The sequence below is a fragment of the Camelus dromedarius genome, chromosome 1, assembly GCF_036321535.1.
Source record: "Camelus dromedarius isolate mCamDro1 chromosome 1, mCamDro1.pat, whole genome shotgun sequence".
Lineage (NCBI taxonomy): Eukaryota > Metazoa > Chordata > Mammalia > Artiodactyla > Camelidae > Camelus > Camelus dromedarius.
The window spans coordinates 44,252,277-44,265,668 of NC_087436.1; the positions used below are offsets into that span (position 1 = coordinate 44,252,277).

The window sequence follows — 13,392 nt, forward strand, 5'->3', positions numbered from 1 at the left end:
TTTTCTTTCAGACCAGAACGGAGGGAGCAATCCCCAGTAGGAATCTACTAATGATAATTATGCTGGAAATGCACACTGACCAATTTAAAAAACAGGGGCTTAGGTGATGATTCTAACATGGAAAAGCACTTTTTTGGTGCTTTCACATGACATGAAAAGGACTGAAGTGCAGAGAAAAGATCAAAGAAACATGGGCAGTTCTAGGAGACAGGGAAGACAGAATGCACCAGAGACCACACTTTTGATCATATTTGCTAAGAATTTTCATCAGTTCTTCGGAGAAGGTAACTGGAAATTTATATTTCAGCTGTATTGCATATAAGTTGTAGTTTGGGTATATACATATAATTATGCTAAACTTGTCTATTAATTAGATATAATTATAAATAGGCTTCATTCAATACTACAGGTTTAGTGATTATTTGGTAATTCCCTTAATTTTCTTCATGAAGCCTGAATTAGAGGATGCTTTTGAGCTATTGTAGCTTGAGTGCCCGTCTGGACTCGGCAACCCTGCCTTGACTGTCACGGTCAAAATTCTGATGGTGATGATGGTCGGTCTGCCCCTTTTATAATGATGCCTGAGTGTGCTATCTGAAGTCTGTTCTGCACAGAAATTCACAACAATTGGCTTCCCGCAGTAAGTGGCCCTCCACAGTGCCTAGCTCCTAGACATTGTGTCTTAACTCTGTTCGGGTAGAAATGAATGTTCGGGTGCTCTTGAACAAACCACTGATATCAGAAGCATGAGGAGGGCTGATTAGAATGAGGAGTAACAGCAAGAGCTGTTGAGCCGTTTGAATACTTCAGCAGAAAAGATTAAAAAAAGAAAACTTATCTGCAAAACTGATTATGTGGATAGTCTTCAGAATGATCTAGAGGCTTTGGAGTGAGCAGGCCGTCACCGAGCTTGGCTGTGGTTATAAGATGCTCATTCTTTTCTTTTACATTCCTGGCTGAGGTTCAAATTCGTTGAGGTGGCAGGTTAAGGTTCTGCACTGCTGTCAGCATCTTTGTGGGCATCTGAGAGGGCACGGGGCCTGCCCATGGCAGTGAGTCAGGCACGGTCCTCCCTTTCCACACCAGAGCTCTGGGTGAAATGTCGGCAAGGCCAGCCTTGGGACTGCAGCAGGGTCTGCACCAAGGGAGTGCCCTGACTTCCACCTAGTGGCAGTTGCAAATGGGTCAGCCACTCTTCCCTGCTGAGGCACATTTCAGGCAAATAGCCTTTCCAAATATGGGACTCAGGATGGTGAACTGCTTCCTTTAGGGACAGGCCAATTCTGGTTGCTACCAGAAGTATAACCTGGTTGGGTGATCTTCAGAGAGAAATTTTTAATTTTGCAGCAAGTATCATTTATACACATAGTGTGTGTATCTACATTAATTTCTCTTTATATGTAGATTCAAAAGTATGAGGTAATGTTCTCAACAGAGGGAAAATGAAAACTTCATAGCAGAGTTAATTTAAATTAATCTTAAAAGTTAAGGGGGGAGGGTATAGCTCAGAGATAGAGTGTGTGCCTCATAAGCACAAGGTTTTGGGTTCAACCCCCAGTACCTCCATTTAAAAAAAAAAACCTAATTACCTCCCCATCCTCCCTCCCCACCAAAAGTATACAGTGTATGTTAATTATATCTCAATAAAACTGAAAGAAAAAATTTAAAAAATAAATGAAAGTTAAAATTTCATGTTTTTCAATAATTATAAAAAAGCAAATATATGACTAAATGCATCTCTGCTCTCGAAATTACTGTTTTATTGGACATAGAGTACAATAATGCTATACTCTAGATTAATTTATTACATTTTTCAACCACTTGCATTCATGAATATATGTTACTTCACTTGGAAAACTAAGAAAACTAAAATATTGATATATGGGAACTCATCCTTATCTTTGATTACATCTTTCCCCATAAGAATTTATACATAAAATATACTCTCAGGCATAATTAATGACCGTTCAGGATATTTTTACTTCTTAGAAATTATTTGCAATGTCTTTTAACTTGGAAAAATCAATCTTTTATTTCTTCTTTTGTGCATTACTTAACAACTACTTTAATGTCCTCAAAGTTCAGCTTCTATTATTCAATTTAATTCTCTAATTCTGAATATAATGTTCCAGTATAGTGTTAAAATACAGTAACACTATTAATGTTGAGAACATGTGTTAGATTCCATTTGGTTATTGTTGAGATTAATAAAATATTATTCTATAAAAATAAAAGTATTATTTATTTCTAGTTTTAAATGTGTGCTATGAGTATAATAATATGGAACTGTAAAAATTAAATTCAAATTCTTAGGACTTGGGTCAAGATGTAAAGTATAGAATAGGGCTTTTTAAAAGTAGCATTTTACAGGCAAGGAGACAAAATTGAGCATCAGTTTTGGGTCAGCTAGATGGGCCTTGGGCAAAGAAAGCGGCATCTTAGTTACAATTTTCTTATTTGAAAAATTCACATAATAAAATATACATAACATTCCTTTGATGATAAACATCTAATATTTGTAGAGCACCTAGTATAATGGTGAGAACATAGCATTCAAAAAGGGTGACAGCTTTTGTTCTGATAATGATTTGTGACAATAGTATTACATTTACTTCTCAGATAACAAATAATTCTGTGCTTTACATTGAAAAGAACATATTGTTTATAAGTGACAATGCAATAAGCTTTTAACATTTTTATTGATTTCTTTAGAATTATATTAAAATTAATATTTCTTCTTCTTGTCTACAAAAATATGACTAAACAAACTCTCCTTTGAGATTATATTTTTGCTGACAAAAAGACTGACTACTTTTCTGATTAATTTTATATGTTTCTCTTCCTGCTTCTTTACCTTAGATTTTTGCTCATAAGAAATGTGGTTTTTCTCAAGAAAAATAAAGAATTGTCTATGATACACATGGACTAAATTCCATTATTTTATTCTGGTCAACTATAGATATTCTCAAATACTAGTGCTTGAAATTAAGCAATCAAAAATATCATAATTGATTAAATTATCAGCCTATGTAGTATACAAAAATTATTTATTGTTCCATCATTAATTTGTGAAAATTTATTTCCCTCCCCTGGTTTAAAAATTGTGATTAAATTAAATTTAATGAAATACGTTTGACCCTAGCTCTTCACTGAGAAAAGATCTTTTAGATACATGAAATTACAAATTGTACCATCATTTCCATTAAGCCTTATTTTCTTCCTTTTTAAAACTGTCTTGTCCTTTTTTAAATGTCTCAGCTTACTAAAATGACTATAGTATTGAATCTGTCCATATCGATCTTAGACTTACAGCTTTGGCTCAATTTATGGGAGCTCCCATAAATTTGAGGAGGATTCTGGTTGCTGATAAAAGAATTTCAATCAACCAATGCAGAAATCACAGTAACTTGGGTCTACTTACTCAGACACAGTGTTCTCAGACTACACAAAAGATGAAACTTGTTCATTCTCTGTTTTAGACTTTACCCTCCTCATTAGCGGCTGAACCCCCATTCAGGTTGCAGAGTTGGTTATTCAAGGAGCTCTGCCCCAGCAGGGAGTGTGCTGTTGTGCTGCTCCCCTCACTCCCTACCCTTCTCCTTGTTTATGGCCATGAAGTCTGCCCAGGTAGTCCCTGCATTGCTGGAAGTGGAGGCCCAGAAATCTGTTTATTTCACAAATAACAGCGGGTAGTGAAATTCTTTCTGTTACTTAACTTTGGGTCCCAACAACTCTAGCTTCATCGGTGACTTTAATATCAGGCAGCAAAACATCATCAACTACATCTTGAAAAGACTATAAATATAGAGATTGGCTTTGGTAATAGCAAAACTGTAATCTAAAGGCAGTAAGGGAAAATACTCTGGAACTAGGAAAAAGGATCTAGGGAGAAGAAAGATAGAGGCAGACCAAGTCTTTCACTTTAAGTTTTTGTTTTGCTTGCTTGCCCTAGAGCTTATTTCTAAAATATTACAGGAGAATATTTCATACATATGCATGTACATGTATATTATGTGTATATTTTAATTGAGACATATGTATATGTATGTTCATCTATCCACACCTATATAATCTATATACAGTTGACCCTTGAATAACACGGGTTTGAACTGCATGGGTACACTTATACGTGGATGTTTTTCAATAGTCAGTACTACAGTACTACATGATTTGTGGTTGGCAGAATCTGTGGATTTGGAACCACGCGTACAGAGGGCCGACTATAGTTATACATGATTTTTGACTGTACAGGGGTCTGTGCCCCTAACCCCAAGTTGTTCAAAGGTGAACTCTATATGTATACACAGTGGATCTTATTAATTTTATAGGTTTAATATAAGACTCCACTTGGGTTGAATTTATGCTATCATTGATAAATAAGAAACAAAATAAACAATTTGGTTGTATTTTCTTTTTCAATAATAAAGCAGAGATATCAAGTTATTTCTTTCTGTTCAGTTTTTATTAATGTCATAAATCAGGCCAACTTCTTTCATTTCAGGGATTATATTTTACACACAAAGCCTTAGCAAACATTAACTCTTTCTATACAAAAGAAATGAGAAAGTTTTATTGTATTTTTCCTTATAAATTACATCAAATTCTACTTTTCATAAAGCTTAATAGCTCAGCATAAGAAAAATATATCTGTCTTTCTGAGTCATGTATTTATGTCTTGATACATTTAGTTTTCTAGGGAGTCTACTTATGATTGAGGTTTTCTTTGTAGGAACAGCAATGATGGAGAAAAGAAAGCAAGAATAGAAAACAGCACATTTAGTTAGTAAGCTTTTGATGTCCTTCCTCTTCCCACCTCTCCCAACCTTGACTAAAATGAATATAATTAACATATTAATAAAGTGTATCATCTACTATGCAATAGCTGTTAGATCACTCCACCTAGCTCTGTAAAGGACATTTCTAGAGGATTGTGTTCAGTTCTGGGTATCACACTTCTTAAGAATATATTAAATTACTTCTGAGGGAAAGGACCAAGAAGACAAGGGACTTAAAACTATCCCACGTAGGAAGAACGAACAGAGCTGTGCCTACTTAATAGGTGAAGAAAAGGCTCAGGAGAATAGCTTCAACTATCTCAAGGCTTTTTCCTGGAGGAGAGTTGAGTTTATTCCACGTGGCCCTGAAAATGGACACAACTACTAGGTGAGGCTATAATGCAAGGATTTTGTCTAAATATAAAGATGAGTTCCCCTATGGTCAAATATGCTCAGAGAAAGAACCAGCAATTTGAGAAACAGTGTGAGGGTTGAACATAGTCTTGACAAGGAGTGGCTCTGTTATTAGAGGTGTGGTTGGATTAACTTATCTTTGATGGTCTTTCCAAACCTGAGATTCTGTGATTCTTTTTGACCTTGTGTCAGATTTGACCTGAAGAGCTGAATCCTGGAACAGCTGTTGTCTTCACATTTTTTAAGAGATTTACACATTTACCCTGCATTGTAATTGGCTGTAATACAGCCATTCCATAATTATCTGCATGAGGAAGATATTTAATATTTCATGCTTGATATGATTCTTATTGTCAAATGAGTATTTTATTTATGTTATCTTCATATGGAAATATCTTTATGGAAGCTATTATAATATGTTCATAAAATTTCTTTTGAAATTTTAATGGTCAAAATTTGTGGCCTGTGGTGGATTTGTATGCTTAACTGTATACATATTTATGATTGGTTGTCTAAGTCACTTTATGTTGCTCTCTTTGGTATGAAGAGCAGTGCTTTGGAGGGTCTTCTTTCCTTTTGTAGCCTGATTCCAGGAGTTACTTGGCTTAATGAATAATATGGTAATTTTCAGACATGTGAGATCTGAAAGCAGGTCTGTCTGGGATGTGTCTCATTCCTTGAGATAAGAAGCCAAATGACTTGCACTGGGGTTTAAAGATTAAAAAGTCAGGATTTAAAGATATATTGGATTCATTTGCCCCATATAATTCCTTCCAGGTTCTTTTTATGCTCTATCTCTCTGACTTTAGGGGAAAGGAGAAATGGAAAAAGAAATGACTATTACTTACCAGAGGAGAAAAAGGAGTCTCTTGCTTAAGTCATCTCTGTTTTGCTTCAACCATAAGCTTGTAAATGTTGTATTTAATAACTTAAACTCTAATAAAGAATTTGAGAAATTGGAAGATAAAAACATAGAACAATATAGTTGCTTTTAAATCAGTAAATGAAGTTTAAAGTGTTCTTTTTCCTTTAGCCTTTCTTCTTTTGAATTAACCTCGGGGAGTAACTGTGGCGCTAATGCTCTCCCATTGGTGGGTCTTCATGCACAGATGTGTTTGAGCAATAATCTGATCCATGAAGAAATATTCCATGTGAGAGAAAATTGGAAAATTTTGTGTTTTATTCAATGAATTTACTCAGTCTGACATTTCCATGCTAACGCAGAACCAATCTGAAAAAGATAGTCAGAATGGAAGAACTATTAAGAGAAAGTGAGAAGTAGATACCTTTACAACTGAGCTCAGCATATTGTGAATGGCCTGAAGATGGAGCTCTCTGCAAAGTTTTCATGTAGAGTATGACGTCAGCATCTGGGTATAGGGGCTTGTTAACAGACTTTTAAAACTTACCTCTTCCCCAGGACTTTGTTTCATAATCTGCTTGAAATGTAAACTTAGGCACTGTGTTTTTAAATGCAAAGAATTGATGAAAAATTACACAGAGCTATTTTTTTTTTTTTTTTGGTTGTTTTGAAATGGTAGCCTAATTTATGTCTTAAAAGAACCTCCCTAGCAGGTGTTCTTCTTTTTTGTTTCTAAACTCTTCCATGGCCTCGTATTTGGTCATAGTGGTCATAGTTCATTATGCAATCTTCATGGTGGACATTTTCCGTTAATTGTGCTTGATATCTCCTTTTCCACAGCTATCATGTTTATCTTTCCTACTTATTTTCCTTTTAGATATGAGATACTACATACAGGGAAAAAACCATGTATTTCAGTTAGATATTAGCAATGTTTCAGAACTGTTTTGTGGTCCAAAAGAAACATTTACTGTGGAGATCTGTATCTAGTTTTATTTTTTAAACGAATGAGTGTCCATTTCCCTTCTCTCCCTCGCATACTTATTGAAAGGAATTTACTGTTACTAATTTTTCTTCATACACAGTTGCCAAATCTTTTTGATGCTTTATGTTTCTCTCTTTTTTTTTACATTTATATATGTATGCTTTATAAACCTATGATCACTTTTGAGATGGAGCTTTGTACTTATGTAAGATCTTAGGATGGATATGAAAACATTCATTTTTTAAAAAATCTTGCTTATTTAGGATTTAGTGTGAACTTCATGAAAAAAAGTTGTTACGAATATTTTCTCTGTCTCCTTTTGTTTCAGTCAAGCTGCACTCTGAGCAGTGCTTGAGATAACTTCATAATCATATCTGATGAACAAAAGCAGTATTTTTTAATTCTAAAATTTTAAATTACAAAGTCATTCTAAACCCCAGGTGAGACACTCTCCAACATGAGTAAAACGCATCCTGTCATAACTATTCTTTAATTGTTATGTGATGGTTTAGTTAAGATGTTTAATCAAGCTTCAGAGATGGTGTGATAAGAATTGATCTTGTCAATCTTTCTGTGAATGAGCAAGCTGCTCACTCATTAAAAAAATACTAAATTCTAAAGAGCACTGTCTACATACTGGAAAATAACATCTCTACTCCATTTAATTACAGAACTGAAATCCTAAAGCTTACTGTCTCAAAACAAAACCAAAAATGTATACAAAGCTTAAGAAGCATATTTTGGTGTAGTTGATAGCCATCACTTAGCTATATCTGTTTAGGTGTTTTTAAAATCTACATATCTCTATATAAACATGCACATAGATATGTTTACATATACATACAGTAACATTTGGTCAGAATATTGGAATGACTATTTAAAAAGTTAAAGAACAATGAATGTCTGATTACAGTTTATTAAAAAAAAAAAGTAAAAAATATGCCATGAATGGCAGTAACTAATTTGTTTTCCACTTTTTAAATAAATGAAAAGCAAATGGATGCAGATTGTACAATGCATATTTTTAAATATGGAATTTTCCCAGTTTGAGTAATAGTTGTACCTAGCTATTTAAAAAGATTATAGTAATTACTGGGTCTTTGCTACTATAGAAACTTCACCAAATTAATAGTTTTCTTTGTATTGAGCTGAATCTTTAGAAATTCACCTTTTCTTGAGAAAGATGTGAATGTAGTAAACATTGATGGCCTTGGTTGTACTAGTTATTTAGCTAATGCATCAACCTGTTGTTAACATTTTAAGCCCAGATTGAGACGATTTGCTTTAATTTGAAGGGAGAATTGCAGGAAATGTGGACTTCTCTGAAGTAATTCCTCTCTTTCTTCTAGCAGGAGTCCTCCTAGAAAACCTTGCTGAAATTTCAGTCTCTCCCCGTTCCTAGCCATTCTTGGCCAGGCACCCCTCAGTGGTTCCCACAGTACCCTGTACTTAACTCTTCCACAAATGTCAGTTTGAAAGTCTTTTTATTGCTAATTTGGCTTTTGACAACTTAAAACGCATAACCGTATCCTTCTACAGTAAGTTATCTTTACATTTCTTTGATATTCTTTGAATCTGGTTAAAAACCAGATTCATTTTAAAAAAGTAATATCTATTTAAAAAGGTAATAGATTGTATTATTAATTTGTCAGCATAAATTGCCATGAATAATTATTTTTATATGAGATTTGGGGAGATATAATGAGTGGGATTGTCATAGTAGTTTGTGAACAAATGGACATATACTGTGAAACTGTCCATTTGGTTTCATGTTTTCAGTATTGTGGACTGTTTTCTCAGCACTGTGATGAATTCATCTGAAATCCATTAAAATCCACTTGTAGCCATGAAATTCAGAAGGCAGAGAAATCATTTAATCCCCCTATGGCATGATGAGCAAAAGAGGATCTTCCATGGTGCCAGTGATTAAAATTTCAGCTCAGGAGTCTTCTCAGTCATTTGGTCTCTTCTTCATTTACTCCCACCTTTGTACCCTTGAGATACCCTTGAGATTAGGGTTTAATTATCACCAGTTTTAACATGATCCTAAAATGCCACAGAAAAAATGCCCCATCCATTGCTAAATTGATTTTTTTCCAACTTAGTCACTTATTTGCATATTTAAGAGATTATCCAAGGAACCTACAAAGGTGATTTTTCCCCTCTCTTTCAAAATCTGCTATTCAAGAGCCCTATGAACATCTTAAGTTACTTCCTTTACCACCTTGCCACATCCTCTTCCAAATCTTTTTTGTCTTAAGTTCTGTGGTCAATTATCCTGTTTGAAACTGATGAATAAGAACTATTCACAGACCTCTCACCAACCCAGAAGATTAAGAGTCTCTCTGGGTATTTCCAATGGTGAAAAATTAGACTAAGTAAAATAATATTCAATTGAAATTTTTCGAATGAAAAATTTATTTGCATATATATACCCAGATAGCTATGATGTCTTTGAACACTATAATATTTTCTTTTTAAATAAATATTAAAAACAAAATTTTGTTTTATTTTGGTGTGATTTAGGATAACACACAAGGATGCATCATTAGCCAAACATGAGTTACAGGACACAAAATGAAAAAGATTGACTTAGGCATTGTAATGCAGAAAAAAGGATATGCAGCAAATAGTGGGCTATAATTAGAATTTAAGTGAGCACTCTTGATGCTAAAATGAGCTATTCACACTTTTACATGAAAACAGGATTGGGTTTTTAGAGTAATCCCAGTCATAGCTAAATCACAGTGGATTGTGGTCAGTTCAAGAAAAACAGCACAACTAATTAAACAAAACAGAAAAACAATGAAATCATATAACTGGGTTTTTTATTTAGAATGCAGGGTGTGAGGAGTGGCAGCTTGATAAGAGGAGCAAGGCGATGTTGATGGTAACTTGAGGCAATTTTGAGAACTTTAGATATTGGTATTTAAAAAAAATCTAAATTCCATAGTTAAGATGTTTTTTCCTTATAGCAATATATCATTAGCTCACCAACACTTTTCAACAAGAATTAGAGTCCTCTCCACAACTTACAGATGCAAGAGAATCTAAAATAAAATGGTTGATTTTCTAGGGTAAACAAATAAGAGAAGGGAGAAGTAAAATGAACATTGAAGTATGTATATATGTGTTTATACATATATATATATATTTCCTAAAGAATATATATGTATATATAATACATGTTTTTAAGGAATATATATAGGTAATTTAGCTATAAACAACTTAAAATGCATATTTTCTTCCTCAGTATTATATTTTTACATTTATTTGATATTCCATTTAGAATCTGATCAAATAAAAATGTTTGTTTTAAAAAGGTAAGTAGCTTGTTGTATTATTAACTTGTCAGTGTAAGACTACCATCAACAATTATTTTTATATGAGATCATGTAAATTATACAAATTCATATATATATATGAATGGTCAATGGTGAAAGAAAATAAATAGGGAACATAGTGTATATGCCTAATCTTGGACAAGTAGAAAGGGAGTAGTAGGGAAGAGAAGATGGATGAGCCAAGGGCAGCTTGGTTCCTGGTATAGATGGAGGGATGGAGGAGGCAGTGTGCAATTAGGTTATCTTTCTTATTAATGGGTCATTTATATGAATAAATATTTGTTTATAGTTTATAAGTCCCACTTTGAGGACTGATAACCTCCTTCAAAGATATTTTCATCTGCTCTGTACCAGGCTTGCTGGCATGGATCTGTAGTACACGTTCAGTGGGCAGCTGAGGGTGCAGGAGGACCACAGCCCAGAACTTCTGAGTTATTGCACCTTTATACAATTTTGCTACAAAACTTTTTTTTTTTAACTACAAAATGCTAACGAAACTTTTTTTTAAACAACAAAATGCAGATGGTAACTCTTCGACAGAGACTTTGTCTTGCTTTTTTAGATAGGCAATTCTACTAAATATGATATAATGTTAGAGTCAGGGCAACTTCTTTTTTGTTTGTTGTTTTATTTTTTAGAGCAGTTTCAGGTTTACAAAAAAAAAAAAAATAGAGAAGAAGGTACAGTAATTTCCCGTATACCTCCTGTTCCTACACATGCATATCTTTCCTCATCATCAACATGTCCCACTAGAATGGTACATTTGTGACAACTGATAAACCTACATTGATACATCACCATCACCCAAAGTCCACATTTTACATTAGGGTTCACTCTTGGTGTTGTTGGACAAATGCATAACAACATGTATCTACCATTATAGTGTTATACAGAATATTTTCATTACTCTAGAAATCCTGTGTGGTCTCCTTATTCATCCCTCCCTCCCACCTAACCCCTGGCAACCACTTAATCTTTTTACTGTCAGTATAATTTTGCCTTTACCAAGATGTTATATAGTTGTAATCATACAGTACATAGTCTTTTCATATTGGTTTCTTTCACTTAATAATATGTATTTAAGGTTCCTCCATTTCTTTTCATGGCTTGATAGCTTTTTTTTTTTTTCAGTGCTGAATAACATTCTATTGTCTGGATGTCCCAGAGTTTTTTTATCCATTCACCTACTAAAGGTTGTCTTGGTTGCTTTCAAGTTTTGGCAATTATAATAAAGCTGCTATAAATAACCATGTGCAGGCTTTTGTATATACATAAGTTTTCAACTCCTTTGAGTAAACACCAAATAATGTGATTAATGGATCATGTGGTAAGAGTGTATTTAGTTTTAGAAGAAACTACCAAGCTGTCTTCCAAAGTGGCTATACTGGTTTATATTTCCACCAGCAATGAATGAGAGCTGGTGTTGTTCCATGCTTTCACCAGCATTTGGTGTTGTCAATATTTCGGATCTCAACCATTCTAATAGGTGTGTAGTGGCATCTTGTCTTCATTTGCATTTCCGTGATGATGTAAGGTATGGAACAACTTTCTATATGCTAATCACTAATTCTTAACTGCTCCAATGAAACAAAGATAAACTGACAAGTACTTCAGAGAGAGTTAGTTTATTTGTTCACTACCTTCTTACAGAGGTTAACAACTAACTATATGTAATAAGCATTCTAAAAACACAGGCATCATTTTGAAGTGAGTCACAGAAATTTTTTTTTGATTGGTACTTATCTATCTCTGAAATTTTAATGGAAATAATGAAAAAATTCCAGTAAATATCCAAATATTATTTTGTACATGCTGAAAGCGACATATATAAGGCTATCTATACAAATATTAGAATTTAGCATACTATTTTATATTTTACATATATAGATATTTGATAAAATAATATCAATTTAGAAGTTCTATGGATTTCAGTCTATCTTTCTAGAAGAGCTCTAATTGACTTTATATTCATTAATCAATAAATATTTATTGAGTACTTATTAAATGTCAGGTTCTGTATAATGTTCTGAGGAAACAGTGCTCAATAAACTGCCCGTGTACTCATAGAGCTTGGGTTTTCAGAGACCAGCTGCATTACAAGGTATGAGCATGTAATTATGCTACTTGGTTCAAAGATTAGAAGTGAAGTTGGGAAAGGCATCCATAGTTTATAAGGATAATTCCATGTTAACTCTTTTCTTGCTCCTTTTTTTCTCCTTCAAATATCAGTTTTATCCAGAAATCCATTTTCAATTAATTTTTATTTTCACCTAGTAAAGTCTCATTCAATTGAGATATTATTTAATCCATTCTTTTTATTGATACTCTGCACAAAGAAACTCTTCTAAATATTTAAATTTTCAAACTCTGCACAGGAAATGTTTCAGTATGCTCAATAGTTTTTTCTTTCTTCTTCTTTTTTTTTTTTTTTTTAGTTTTCCCACTGTTCTCTTTTCTAATCCTTTATTTATTTTTTAAAATTTTATTTTTGTGCAGAGGTACTGGGGATTGACCCTAGGACCTCTCTCATGCTAAGCACATGCTCCACCACTGCTCCAACCCCCATTTATTTTTATTTTCTGATGATTTTTTAAAAGATTACTAATCTAAAAAGTCAGATAAATATTTGTTAATTTTCTCCCTGTTCATTTATTTATGTGGTAATGAGAATTTGAAGACTGTAGGAAGAATAAACTAGGGGAGTGGCAAGACCAAAAATACTTTATGGAAGAAAAGTAGTATTTGACTTAATCTGGAAACATTTTTTTCCCCTCTGCACTAGCATGTCTTCCAAAATGAAAAAAAAAAAAAAAAAAAAAAAAAGGAAAAGAAGGAATGGAACATATTTGATTCTATTATATATGTTTACAAAGTCACTGAAGGGATTTATTGGGCATTTGTTTGTCCATAAATCCTACAAATATAAAGAAAAAGTATATCCAAATAGATCTGAATAATATTAATTGGCCAGTTATGATATCAAACTGATGGGCATCATAATCCATTGGAATT

The 13,392-nt window shown here is 33.4% G+C and overlaps 1 non-coding gene across 1 annotated transcript; it reads left to right on the forward strand.

Moving 5' to 3' along the window:
- Nucleotides 1-1,493: 1,493 nt before the first annotated feature.
- TRNAM-CAU (transfer RNA methionine (anticodon CAU)) lies at nucleotides 1,494-1,566 on the forward strand. The gene has a single exon. It is a non-coding gene; the product is annotated as a tRNA-Met (tRNA).
- The last annotated feature ends 11,826 nt before the right edge of the window (nucleotides 1,567-13,392 follow it).